General features: G+C 35.0%; 1 long non-coding RNA gene across 1 annotated transcript; it reads right to left on the reverse strand.

Annotated features, from left to right (window-relative positions):
* Positions 1-10,859: 10,859 nt before the first annotated feature.
* Positions 10,860-14,112, reverse strand: LOC132606454 (uncharacterized). Its single transcript, XR_009569879.1, has 3 exons — positions 13,795-14,112; positions 12,112-12,206; positions 10,860-11,087 (listed from the first exon to the last, which is right to left on the reverse strand). It is a non-coding gene; the product is annotated as an uncharacterized LOC132606454 (long non-coding RNA).
* Positions 14,113-15,637: the final 1,525 nt, after the last annotated feature.

Consider the following 15,637-nt stretch of genomic DNA (forward strand, 5'->3'; position numbering starts at 1 on the left):
TATATGTATATGTATGTAAAAGTTTTTTTGTAAAAGCTAAGCATGCACGACATTCGCCTTAAAAGGGTATTCAGAGGCATAAATTGATCTCTTTTATATTACTTTATCTTCATACGTTCATTATATTATTTTCCATGTTCCGTATCTCTTACTATGTTACTATTCATGCCTTACATACTTAGTACATTGTTCGTACTGACGTCCCTTCTTGTGGACGCTGCGTTCATGCCTGCATGTGTAGATAGACGAGACGGGGATCTTTTATCGTAGGCTGCCTTTAGGTACTGGTCTCGAGTGGTGGCTCCACTTCTTCCTGGAGCATTGCCGAGTCGGAGTCTATATATATATATATATATATATATATGAATTGTGTTAAGGGTACGTCGGGGGCTCTGTCCCGACCTGTATACCTCAGTCATGTTCATAGAGGGTTTGCAGACAGTTCCTGTGTACAGCTTAGTCATAGTGTGACAAAAGTAATGTCGGCATCATGGGTCTATTGTACATTTACTTATGCATGATATTATGTTCATATCTGGCCTGTTGATCTTATTGTTTCCATTCGAGAAATAGAGGATGTGAGTTGTAAGTTGGTTCGCTCGGTTTCCATAAGGTGCCGGGTGCCAATCACGCCTTACCTAGGGTGGGGTGTGACAATAGGTACTGGTTTTGAAAGAAGAAATGATTATGCCATTTGGAATAATACAGAATATGGGAAGTTCTCTAAAGGGTTAGCATGGGATCTGATAAGAAGGCACAACAACAACAATGATTTCATGAGCAAAATTTGGCACAAATCTATTCCCTTTAAAATGTCTTTCATTTGTTGGAGAATGTTTCGTAGCAAGCTTCCATTTCCTAAAGCCTTGGTGAATTGTACTCAGGATAAGGTGAATTGTGTATAATGTTATCTCCCTCAACATGATGATATGCAACATGTGTTCATTGAAGGAAAGGCTGCAGATTGTACTTGGAAAGCTATAGGTGTACATTTGGTAATTACTCATCCGGACTTGGAAATTAAAGTTATCTTCAGAAATTGGTGGAACTTTAAACATAAAAACAGAGTTCAAAGGTTGGTGATTCATGCAATGCCAATCTTAATCAGTTGGGAAATTTGGAAATCTAGACAGCTTGTAGATATGGGGACAAGAACAGATTCTATCACTACAAAATGGTTACTCAATGCATGTGGAATATAAAGGCTGTGATTCAAGATGCTTTCCAACTATTTCCACTTAAGGAAATTGGATCAACATATGCAATAAGCTGGAGAAACTGATACAAGGGGTGAAATGTACTATTGTGTTTTGGATTAAGCCTAGCACTGGTGTAATCAAGCCTAATACTGATGGAAGTTTTTTCAAAGATTCTAACAAGGCTGGAATGGGAGGTATCTTGAGAACTGAAGAGCGAAACATGATCATGGCTTACTCTATCTCTGTTAACTGCAGTAGCAACAATCAAGCTGAAGCTTTAGCTGTTGAGTATGGAGTTAATTGGTGCATACAGCAGGGGATTCAAAACCTTCATATTGAATTAGACTCTCTTATCATCTCAGAGATGCTAAACAACAAGGATACTGCAAACCTGAAGCTAAGGCATATCATAAGTAGCATTTCCAGACAGCTCAATCATACTACTCATGAGATTACTCATTGCTTTAGGGAAGCCAATCAAATGGCTGATTTCTGGCCAAACAAGCAGCTACTAGTGGAAACAGGACCTTATATCACTCTTTTCAAGAACTTTCAAGAGAGGTAAAGGGAATGATTCAACTAGACAAAAGGCAAGTCCCAACAGTTAGGAAGAGATATGAAAAATGTAATTTTTTTGTTAGTTAAAATACTTTGTATGAGAAGGAAAGGAATGTATAGGCTCTCCCTTTCCCAGATTGCTTGATAATCTTTTTTTGTAGGATTGGGGCAAGGTTCTCATGTCCCCCTCTTTCCATTGTAAGTTCTTACATAAATATAACATGGTAGGGGTCAAGCCAAACCTCCCACACCTAAGGCTCACAATTAGTGGCAGAACTATAATTTTTACCAAGGGGTGTCAAAATATAAAAAAAATATACGACGAAATTAAGAGAGTTCAACACATAGTATATATACATAAAAAAAAGTTTTTTTTACGTATTTACACAGGGTAATTTTTTGGCGAAGGGTCTCAGTTGACACCCCTTGCTTGCATGTGATTCCGCCACTGCTCACAATCTAATGGTGATGGCTTAATATTTTTTTTTAAAAAAATGCTCTTGAAGGAAATGTCACATTGATATTTACATCTGTGTACAAGTATCAAGCAAGAGCGCATGTCTAGTATAGTAGTAGTATAGAGCATTAATCAAAATTGAGAAGTGATTTGGTAGGCCATGACATGCGTAGCACACAATAGAAATGAACAGTAAAACTCGTGGAGTTTGCTTTATTTTTTACTTTTGCAGCCTCATTTGTCTTCCGTGCTTTGCAATGTTTTCAGAGAGTGGATAATCCGGATTTGGAGCACTCAAAATTGCTTGAATGCTGAAACAACAGTAAACATATTTTAATTTCTAACACCTTATGAGTCAAGCAATGGTAAATATATTTTAACTTTTAACTTCCCAGATTTAACATCTCTATGCATCTACAAACAAATAAATGTATTGCCATTGCTATAAGCAGTGGCGGAGCCACATGTACATGAGGGGTGTCACCCCTTCGTCGGAAAATTACATTGTGTAGCTAAGTAAATTTTTTATTTTTATGTATATATATTACATATTGACACTTCTAGGCTTCTTCGTGAATTTACTTCTTTATATTTTGACACCCCTTGGTGAAAATTCTGACTCCGCCACTGGCTATAAGTCGAGCATTTGTGAGAGTAGGGAATGTTAGCGTTCCAGGAGCAAGGACACGAGATCCTATTATCCAACTTCCCCCTAACAAAACTACTATAGTTCTGAATGTTAACTAAGCATAATAAATCCAAGAAACCCACAACACAACATCGATTCCATCTGAATCACTATCCTAAGCCGATTCTAAAATAACCAACATAAGCTTACAGGCTTATTGCATCAGATCCAAACAAGATAATGGTCAAAAACACGCCTGAAGTATCACTTTTTTTGCGAGTTTCTACATGAACTATATATCAAATGTTTGTGTTTCCTACCTGAACTATCACCAACTATTGATCAAAACATATGTGATGGTCTGTGGTGTACACCTTTTTTTTTTTTTTTTTAAATATAGAGCCAAATGGCACCCCACACAGATAACTAAAGGAGTTAATAAGAAAATTAAAAAGAAAAAGAGATAATTGTCAAAAACACCCTTGAAGTATCACTATTTTGCGAGTTTCCTACCTGAACTTTCAGGTGTTTACATTTTCTACCTGAATTATCACCAACTATTCATCAAAACTAGGGATTTTAACTTAGCCCATTTTTATTCTGCATATAGGATGGCATTTGCATAGTTGAAGAAATTGAAGGAAGAGTTGCAGAATCTACTAAGGGTTTATTAGACCGAGTGTCTCACCTTGCGGTGCACCTACCTTCTTTGTGAACCAGAAATATGGCACGATGCGCAGTGGCAAAGCTAGGATTTTTACTAAGGGGGTTTAATAATATAAAGAAGTAAACAACGAAGAAATCAAGGGGGTTCAACATAAACTATATATACATAAAGAAAAAACTTAACCTTACATAAACAATATAATTTTTCGCCGAAGGGGTTTCAAATTAACCCCTCGGCTTAACCTATATCCGCCCCTAACGATGCATGTATGCATTGACTATAGGCGGTTGAACAAAGTTATCTTCAAGAATAAGTACTTCTTGAAAGATCAATTTCAGATTGAGTAAGTATTTGTTGAAGATTAGAGCTATAGATACCAAAGACAGATTTTAGGATCCAATATGGGCACTATGAGTTCCTTGTTATGTCATTTGATTTGACTAATGTACCAATGACCTTCATATGATGAACCGTGTGTTTGAATTGTACTTGAATTCCTTCGTAATTGTATTCATTGATGATATTCTCATATAAAGGAGTAGCATGAATTCATTTGAGAATGATTTGTCTGTGTTTTGAAGGGTCAGAAGTTTTAGGCCAAGTTCTCTAAGTGTGTGTTGTCATACCCCATTCTAACCGGGTTAAATTAGAAGTACGACATATTGGTGATTCCTATTTTTATTTATTTGTTTTATTTTAAGGAGTCGCCACCTAATTATTTATGCTGAATTAGGACACCTAAAGTTTATTAAAGTTAGATTTAAAGTTAACTCTGTTTAAGGTCTGCGAAACTTAAAATTCTAGGTAAGGGTTCAATTAGTCTAAAGGGAAGGTATTAGGCACCCTTTAAGACCCATTAACAATGGTTAACCGACCGGACTTAAAGTTAACTAGTCTAAGTGTAAAAGGTGGACATTTCATGAAAGAAAATATGTTAAAAATCTATCTATAAATATAGTGTAGAGTGTAAATTGGTTGAAATGATATTTTAACAAAAGGGCGTGTATGATTTTGAAAGCAGGACTTAGTTTTTGGCAAAAGTTTTACCCCAATGACAAGAAACACGAATTGACGTTATTTAGCTCGAGTCATATTTCCAAGTTTAAACATTTCTAGGCTTGCTAAAAATATCCTTGGCTGAGAATTTATTAAGGATCATAATGGTATTACAGTGGTTTAGAATTTTAAAACTTTGAAATCTAATCCTTTTGAAACAATATTTCTGGAAAGATCATATTTTAACTCAAAAGTAAAATCCAAGGTTTATTGTCATTTATCCAAGTTAAATTTGACGGTTCTGGCCAAACTTAATCAAAATGGGATGAAGTTTTATTTTGTTAGAAAGCTGGGTCTTTAAACAAAAATCAGATACTCCACTTAACTTTAAAAAAAAAAAAAAAGTTCATTAAGTAAATGCTAGCTAATTTAAATAAATGAAAACCCTACGTGTTTCCGTGATTCCCTATAAAGATGAATAACGGAAGCTTAGCACAAAACCAGAACGAACACGAAGACTCAGAATTTTAAAGGACTCTAACAACAGTAAGCAACAAACATTCATGCTTAGATAATATGTAAAGAAACAACAAGCATATCACTTTATGATAAGGAGTTAGAAGGAAATTATGGCAGGATATTCCATTTCCCCCAACTTCATTTTTTGTTGAGATGTATGCGGGGAGCGAGAGACACAGAAGGAAATGCAGATGAGACGTGATCGGATCTAGCAGCGGCGTCGAGTCCTAGTAGAGAGACTCCTTGCAGGGTGACGTCGAGTCTTAAAGTAAGACTCTTCGACTCCGGTATTCATGCAAAACAAAGTAAAAAAAAAATTAGAAGCAAGAAGCAGACTTTAATATGATAAGAAATTCACGAAACAAATCATATATATACTTGTCTTCTTAATAATTGAAATCTCTATTTTGTTTTTCAGTCAATCTGGAAACAACAGTTTGTGATCTTCCTCTATTTCTTTATTAAGGGTCTATATATAGTCTCCCTGTATTAAACCACTGAAGTTGTAAAGCTAGATCTTTGCGTTAATCAACAACACGATTACTATAAAAAACTCACACCAGAAGGAAGATATACTAAATCACATCATATTGAAGAAACTGAATTAGTCCATGACTTATATAAAGATTTAAATTGCAGGGATTTAGTATTTAAGGTTTTCAGTATCAAACTTTGCCTATTCAGAAATATTTATCTGAGAGAAGCATATTTCAAGAGATAAAATAAATACAGTTATTGGAATAGAACATAGCAGTGATTCATCCTAAAGATTATCTAAACTAGCATTTACCACAATTTAAACTCTAAAAGGAACAACTAAACGAGAGACATTAGAACAGATATGAACTATGGATTTAACTAACTGAACTGTCAACAACCCTTGTTAAAACATTAAGATAGATTCTAGTAATTCCGGCCAAACAAGGCTTCCATTTACTGCTTCAGCATTATCAAACCAAGATGGAAATGAACTAAGTCTGACGATGATCATAGGCAGGGGAAAAACTGATATTGAATTAAGCAAGCAAGTCTAGAAGTTTAATGTATCGAAGTATAAACCAACGAGAGAAACAAATTCGTACTCCGCATACATGTTGCACTAATAGGAAAAACTAACTCCTAAACTTATGAAAACAGAATTCAACAGATTTCAGATCTCGACGACAGATTTAAGACACTATGAAAACAGCTGCTTATAAATAGGCTGAAGCTCCAATTTCAAGCAAATTCAGATCAAACGAGAAGGCAATATACCAAACATAGAATAAATGAGAAAGTGTTATTAAGAAGGTTTTAAAACAGATTTGAAAATCATATTAACAGCCACTATGTTATCGACCATTAAACTGCCATTGGCTAAACACAAAATATATACGAATCCTATCAAGCTACTACCTAAGACTAGATTAACTAACAACAGAACACACACAATCGAACTGACTGAAACGACAGACATGTGTGAACACATAAGCACTTATAAACTGAAATTAAAGCAAACCAGATTAAGACATAAACGTGTAGGTCTGTTAACTACTAGACTGGAAAAACTAAACTAAGACGTGAACGTATGAACGTTATTAAAAACCGAAGTTAAACTAATTAAAACATAAATGTGCCTAATCCAAACTAATCAAAATGTGCATAATCCTGCTAAGTTACTAAACTACAACCCGACCAACTGAAAATGGAACAAGGTCTAATACATGACTGTTAATGAAACTAAACACCGAATTCGGATTTGGGACCAAACAGAATTCAGCAACCAACGTCGACATGTTGTATAATCATTTTATTGTGTTTAAATCTGAGCAGATTACATTCGTCACAAGGTACATTACTTAGAACAAATAGAGTAAAAGAGGGATAGTGTCGAACTGTTTTAATCATATACACAATATACCTAAAATATACACATCAGGGTGTGTATCGGGTGTATGTCGAATGTATACCTTCTGCTTACCTTGATATCCCTGGTATATCCTATGTATATTCGACTTTTAAATAAGTTCTAAGTCCTGTAAATTCAGTCTAAGCATCCAAACTACAGTATACATCTTTTAAATTCATTTTAGCAATTATCATCCTATCCTAACAACTCCCAAACATCAAACAAACAATACAACAACAAAGAAAATATATAACTGCTAAAGATGGAAGAATAAATTAAATTTTTAACCAAAGCAAAAACTAAAGACTACAAGCGATAAATGTGTCGAGGTTCACCTTTTTTGTGCACAATGAACTGAGGCGTCGGGGTCTCGAATCTACTCTCGTATTGATAGATTCTAGACTCACACAAATGAATCCGAAGATCTCTGTCGTGGCCAGAGTCCACCGAGACAGAATGAACATTTAACAATCTTAAAGTTAGAATGGTAATCAAAGATGAAAGTCGTAAAATGCTAAAGATTTCTGGTGAAATTTGAGACGAACAAAAACTTGTATTTTTGCAGGGGAATTTTGTAGATTCCAAATCTTGATTTTTTCCGTTTGATCTTGTTTTATTCGATTTATTTATTTTTTTTGCTCCCAAAAATCCCCCCTAACTCTGTTCTCGGTTCCCCTTTTTATGGGAAAAATGGAGGAGCGTAGTGGAGCGGAGGAAGAGGAGCGTAGGGGAGCGGCGGTGAGTGGAGAGTGGGGTAGCGGCGGCGTGAGATGGAAAGGAGAAGAGAGAAAGAGAGGTAGGGTAGAGATAATGAGACGTTGGGGTGCGGTGGTGATGATAAAAAGGGGAAAGAGAAAGAGAGGTAGGGTAGAGAGAAGGGAGGCGGCTGAAGTGGAGGAGTGGGGTCGTCGGTGAGTGGAGGGGAGCGGGGAAAGGGAAGAAAGAGAGGTAGGGTAAAGGGGAGCGGGAGAGAGGTGAGGGAGGCGCGGAAGAAAGGGAAAAGAAAGAGAGGTTAGGTTTAGGAAAATGAAAATGAGAGGAAGTGGAGTGGGTCGGGTAAAAAGTGGGCTGGACCGGGTATTGTGGTGTGGGTTGGACTGATGGGCTGAATTGTTTTGGGTAAGGGAATAATGTGGGCTGATTATTTGGGTTGGTATTGTGGATAATGGGCCGGTCGAATTAATTAGAATATGGGCTAATAATTTAGCTGAAAATGTTGATCCTCTATTTCATTATTCTTGGGCTTCTAATTTAATAACTAGTACAATATATACTATGTGAAGACAATTAATAATTAATATGTAGAAAAATATGGATTTAACAAAGTGTCGTCTTGTAATTAATTTAACGAGTCCACCCGAAAATGAAACGATGACGAACCATTTAGAATTTTTGATAAAGTAATGCTCGTAATGTTGAAAATAAAAGTAGCGATATTAATAGTTGTAGCAATAAAAAATATTGAAAATAAAGTTATTAGCTCGTCAATAAATTTAGAAGCCCGAGTAGATAAAATTAAATAAAGGAGGGGCAAAATTGGGTGTCAACATGTGTTTTTACTGAATTTAGTACTCCCTCCGTTTCAAAATGTTTGACTGATTTTGACTTGGCACATAGTTTAATATATACAAAGATTTTTTAATCTTGTGGTCTTAAACTAAAGATATTTAGAATGTACCAAAATTGTCCTTTAATCTTGTGGTCTTAAACTAAAGACATTTAGAATGTACCGAAACGTCCTTTAATCTTGTGGTCTTAAACATGTCACGTGAAAAGTTGGAATTAATAAGTTGCTAAAAAGGAAAGTGGCATTCGTTTTTAAACGGACGGAAAAAAAAAAAGTAAGACAAACATTTCAAAATGAAAGAAATATCTTTCTGGGGTCATATGGTATAGGACGAGGGTATTAGGTTGTTCTAAGAGGGTTGATGCCGTTGAAGTTGGCCTAGGCTAACGAAACTCCACAAACATCCGGAGTTTCTTGGACCTGACATGTTATTACGGAGGAATTAAGCTTCCTCCATATCAGCTCCAATTGACCCGTTTGACACAAAAGAGTGTTCTATTTGAGTGGTCGGACGAGTGTGACGCGAGCCAGAGACTATGTTGGCCACGACACTAGTTTTCACATTATTGCCAGAAATCCGAATGATATGTTGCGTACTAATTATAGATTGATGCTTCGTGGATTGGTTTGAGATGTATCCTAGTGCAAAAGGAGAAGGTTATTGCATGTGCCTCTAGACAGCTAAAGATCTATGAGAAGAACTACCCCTTCATGATCTAGAGGTGACAGTGGTAATATTCAAAGACAGCTGAAAATCCATGAGAAGAACTATCCCACATGATTTAGAGCTGGCAGCGGTAGTATTCTCCTTGAAGATTTGAAAATACTACCTGAACGGTATATGAAAATACTACTTGAACGGTATAAGTTGTGAGGTATTTAGGGATCATCGCAGCCAAACAACACATTTTCTAACAGGAGGACCTGAGGCAGCGGAGATAATTGGAGCTACAGAGAGACTGATACTATTATTTTGTACCGTCTTGCAAAGCCATGACGACTTTGATATTATTATTTGTACCATCCGAACAAGGCCAGTGTTAGCTGATGCATTTAGTAGGATATCAGTCAACATGGGTATATAGTTAATTTGTTCATAATTTTGTTTGCAGCAAGGATGCAGATGAAACCATATATACGGTCTGTGTCACTGGTGACAGCTTTGTGTAAGATCTCATCGCAACCGATCAATCAAGTTATTCAGGTTTGAACACAGTTATTTGTTACTCCTATTAGGGGTGTACAAAGTAAACCGACAAACCGCACCAAATCGATAAACCGAGTCAAACCGAGAAAAAAACTCGTCTAGTGGTTTGGTTTGACTTGGTTTGGTGTTGAGAAAAAAAACCCGATCATAATTGGTTTGGTTTGGTTTTAACTAAAAAAAATCAAACCGAACCAAACCCACCCGACATTACATGTATTCAATTTTTAAAATATTTTATACATAAAAATATTTATTTGTAATGGAATTTATAGATATTTCTTTTATTTTTTCGTAGTTTTTTTTATCTATTATCATATTATTCAAACTTGAACTTAAAATTTTGAATGTCAATAAGTTTTATATCCTATGGATATTTGTAACTCAAATAAAGTTCAAACCAAAACCAGCTCAAAACTAACGCTAACAAAAGAAATTCAATTTATCACTAGGAATGACAATAATGTTGGATATCTATTCTATAGTTTTGCATAATTAATTTAGAGAGTGAAAATACATAACTTAAGTTTTTTTTCTTTTTCATGTAACTAATACTTATTAGCCGTGCTTATTTTAGCGTGACATAGTATTTTTAGATTATGATCATTTTCTTTATGCCTTGTTAATTAGCAATATTTATTTAACCGATTTTATTAGTTTTTGTTGAATATTTTAATACAATGTTATCACTCTTCTCACATTTTGTGTTATTTTCTTAAGAAACACCTTATTTATATAGTTGTATTTTACTGGGACAGAAATATTTGAAGTAAAAGTTATATGTATTGTATCAAGACTATTCCGGAAAAAAAGAAAAAACCGAAAAATCCAAGAAAATCGAATAACCCGAGAAAACCCGAGGTTGAAAAACCCTAATTTTTGGTTTGGTGTATAAATTTAAAAACCCGACGCAATTAGTTTGGTTTGATGTTTAAAAAATCCAAACCAACCCGGTCCATGTACACCCCTAACTCCTATATTAAATGTGATTTACAATACTTCATCAACTTTATTATGCTCTAAGAGAAATATCAAATAATTAGACATTTTTATGTGGCAATTGATGTTTGTAATTTTTCCATACCCTTCTGTTAGGTAACAGAAAAGATAGAGAACGAAATTGTAACTCTACCGGGAAACAAAAATTAATTGTCAATATGGAAGAACATCACCAGATAAATTCCAAATAAGTTACAGAATCATCAAGAAAATGCGGAATATGTATATCATCTTATACAACAAATTAAAGGTCATCCTAGAGTGTTTATTTGCATAAAATTGATCTCATTGCAAGAAAATAAAAAAAGGACTCCTCTCCATGTGACTGAATCTTAGCACAGAAAGAGACATCCGGGGTCACAGCAACAGTCGTCTAGGAGGCAATAACAACACAAAGCTGCCAGGCTGCAACAGAACAAAGGCAGAAACTCAATGTATATATTCTGCTAGCAATTAGTAGCAGCTAAAACAACAAAATACCTCAATCAAATCAATGCAATTCCAAGTAACCTCTAATAATATGTCAAAATATATCACATGGATGGTTTAAGGGATGGTTTAAGGGATGAGTGGACTCCTTATATAGACTTGGACAATCCTCCCCTCACAAGCTAGCTTTTGGGGTTGAGTTAGGCTCATAATCCATTTTTTTACATTGTATTAGAGCAGAACACATCTCAATTATTATTTCCGATAATCGATCCCAAATTAAAATTGTCCACTCTCCAGACCTTGGTGTGAGGTGGGGGGTTAAAATAATTTACCAGCCTAATAGCAATCATAATTACTAAAGTCTCTACGTTGAGTACTGTATATTTAACTTAAATCTAAGTTAGAAATACAAAAAAAATGGAGAGAATGCAAAAACAATTTTGAAAATGTAACAGACTCAAAATTCTTGGCAAATGAACCCTAATCAATTAGGCCTAGTTTTTCACACTGCGAAAAATACGGAAAAGGAGGACCCCTTAACTTACATTCTCACTTATTCTACATCTTTATTTATCTTGCTCCGTTTAATATTAAAATAAACTTGTAACGGTTATTTACTACTCTATCCCATTGGTAGCAATATAGTGATTATAACTCAAATTATGGGTGTGTTTGGTACGAACAAAATGTGTCGAGAAATATGCTTTCTAAAAGATAAGTCGTTTTCTTGGGACCAAACACAAAAGATATTTTCCATCAAAAAAAAAAAAAAAAGGAATAATATTTTTCTCACTTCTGTTTTCTCCATTAGTTCACTTAAAATAGTTTCTAAACATTAAAGAGTATCAAATATATAATGAGACAAAGTTTCTTCTTAAATGTTTTTCCCTCCTCTCGAAACACGTATTTATTGGAACACTATCATCTCTACATATAGAAATGAAAGGGAGAAGCAATAAATAAAATTAGATAAGGAGGGAAATTAAAGAAAACTTACCATCCCCTTAAGAAAACCTGTGTTCTTGCGAGGTGGAGGAGCAGCATACATCGGGGGAGGCAACACAGGTGGAGGAGGACCCTGATTATAATAACCTGCATGCCACCAAAATGGTAATGTTTTATCCTCTAGCAAGCAGGACGAAGAATTCATCAACTAATTAAGTCGGTGCGTAGGAAATAATATATCATTCCCCTAACGTAACTACTCTTTGTGATGTATACTACTACAACAACATTCTCAGTGGCATCTGGAGACAGGGGCGGATCCACACCATTGGGTGTACATGGGTTCCCGGGAACCCATAACTCTTACCCGAACCTTCTATTTACAATGTGAAACATCTCAAATATATAACAAATTTGAGTTGGATACCAATAACAAGTGACGCTGTTGGCTGGACGGTGTAGAATGAACCAGCTAAATGTCAGCCCACATTGGACCAGGGGTCGACACCCCTGGCGTCGTTTTTTTAACCTTCGCTCTATTTTTACTTAAACAAAGCACCACTCATGCAGCCTTATTTTATTTCTCTTTTTCTTTTTAAAACCTTCACTGTTAAACAAAGCACCACGTAATACACGTATGCAGCCTTATTTATTTCTCTTTTTCTTTTTTAACCCACAAAAGTCGAACCAAAAAGAGACCATAGCCCAATTTAAAACTTGGTGGAAGTATTACTTTTGCCCAAATCTCAATTTTGAAGTTTTTTTAAAAAAAAAGAAACTAAAAATTTTAGGTTTCTGAAAAATTGTCGTTGGTTCTTCCATTGTCGTTGCCGCTAGCCACTATGAGGTCCTTCATTCTCTCTTTTTTGGATTTCCTCTTATATGTTGTGTTTGAGTGGTTTATTACTTTTTAATATATATTGAATATCAACACTCGTTAGTTTATCTGGTTATTATTGTTTATTAATTTGAGATTGATGGAAATATGAGGGTGCGAATTTCGGTTTAATTGATGAATTGAACCGTAAAAAATGATATTGGCTTATCAGTATTGAGTTGTCAGTTAAACATATAACCAAACCGTTAACCTTTAGAAGACATTTCTTATCAGTTAAACCGATAATCGAAATGTTAGGCACCGCCAATCGATACGATATTCGTTCCATTATCGGTTTAGCATATTTACAAACCGATAACCGATAAACCGAATCAATAACATACAAAACCCAACCAAATCGAACTTTACCAAACGAACGGTGAGGAGCCTTAGCTAGGAACCCATAAGTTTCAAATCTTGTATCCGCCTCTGTCTGGAGAGGGCCACTAGTGTGTACACAGACCTTACCAGACCTTACCCTATGCAGATCTTACCCTACGCAGCTGGGTAGAGACCAAGTTGTTTCTAATACACTCACGGCCTCAAAAGAGAGCATTTTCAAAGCAGTACGGAAAGCATGACAAATAATAAGAAATGAAAGTATGACAAATAATTCGGAAGTGAAGAAACTAGGACAAATAAGCATTCTACAAAACAGGCAGAAATAACAGCAAAAGTACGATAACTGTAATATAAGAAACAACAGATAGTACAAAAATCGAACAACAAAAAACTAAGAGAATAATACTCAGTACTGCTAAGCGGACAAAAAACTAAAGAACAACACTTAACTACCTCGTAACCTTCTACCTTAATATCGAAGGTGCGTAGTATCGTATAATAGTAGGTAGTACGTACCTTGGGCGGGGTATGGAGTAGAGTACTTAGAAGGCTTGTTCATTTTTCAACTCTGGAATATCAAAGAGAGATGATACTGGGTAGTTGTACTGAAACTTTGGGGTCACTATCCCTAATCCTTATATAAGAATCCAAGCTGAAAATGTTGAGGAGAATGAGAATAAACGACTAGGAATATTTGACAAAAGAATGTTGTTATAGAAAAGTATTGCGTGCTTTCAATTGTCAACAGGAGGATAAAGAGACAGTGCAACAAACAGATTTGTTATTTTTAGATCAAAGCTAACCTTAGTTACACTGTTTCATACGAATGAGCAATTTGGGAAAGTTGAACACGTACCATGCTCATTACCCTAAGGTCCCTAACGTGGCAACAGTACAAAGGTTTCTTAAATCGTCACTGGTTACTTAGCTTCCAAGACTTATGTTTTGGGGTTCCCCTTTTGGGCATACATATTCTAAACTTTTAACCCCATATTTCCAGAAAATGACAAAATGTACCATATGTTTGGAAGTAATAAGTTCAAATTTTTCTTTTAAATATACTTTTGAACAATTTGGTCCTTTGAGTTTGTGAATAATATTTTTTTATCTCCATCAGCTATTTAACAAATTCTGGCTAATAGATTTAATGAAAGATTCAACCGAAGTATCAAGAAAACTCCGTCAAAAGTATCAGAAATCGCAACATCATAAACTGTACCAAGCACCAGAAATCAGTAAAATATAGCAAAAACTACATGCACCTCAAAAAATTGCATTAAACTCTACTCTCTCTAGCGTTGTGGAAACCCCTACTATGGAATGAAGTAGATGTGTGTAGTGAACTCTTTTTATTGATTTGATTAGGCTATTCAAAATATCGACTAATTAATTACATTGGTTTAGTGACATGATTATAGGTCAGAGCATATCATATGTACACTTGCCTTGATTCTATTGATTGTTTGAGTTGACTTGTCACGCCATATATCTTGCCACTTGACATGATCTCATTAACTTATTATTTGACTTGACATGCCATAACATTTTACACGTTGCATAACTCAATGAACATTTGCATTTGAACCTTGGACTTATTAAATGGGCCCATTTTTTGGAGCCCAACAAAATAGACTAACTCAAATAAAAGGGTCATTTGCACAAATGTCCCTATTTCGGGGCTGTCTTTAATTTTGCTCTTCAAATTTGTAATCATTAATTTTTTCCCTTCAATATTTTTGTCGCAGCATAGTTGTAGATTTCGCTCAGCATAATTTACATTTAATTTCGGCATATGTACCACAACATCCACATAAATTATGCCGGACAAGGCAAAACTTTCTACACTCAACATAATCTGTAAAACGGCATAGTTTTAGATTTTGTTCGGCATAGTTTACATTTAGCTTCGTCATGTATCATAACATCCACACAAATTATGCCGGATAACACAAAACTTTCAATACTCAACAAAATCTGTGAAATACCACAAAATGTATGCCGGATAACTTAATTCTTACAGAATTTTGCCGAGCGACGCAAAATTAAGTTCAGTTTCAAAGATAAAAATGTTACAAAAATTATATCTTGTGAATCAGGTGTGGATATTTTCATTAAATAAGTAACAGGAACAAAAAGAAAAACTAATATAAGGGTAAAAAAATTAAAGGTCAATGCGTTTGAAGGACAATCTGTGCGAAAAAATGCAAATAAATTGATTCACAATTAAATCTAGATTTGACTTGATATTTTCTTTTAATTTTGAACTTGTCAAAATTTAATATGGACTATAGTCCCATAAAATTCATGTCTACCTACATAATTCAACCAAACATAAGTCTAGCTGAGGTGGCTCTATATG

Source organism: Lycium barbarum, chromosome 8 (assembly GCF_019175385.1).
Source record: "Lycium barbarum isolate Lr01 chromosome 8, ASM1917538v2, whole genome shotgun sequence".
Taxonomy (NCBI): Eukaryota; Viridiplantae; Streptophyta; class Magnoliopsida; order Solanales; family Solanaceae; genus Lycium; species Lycium barbarum.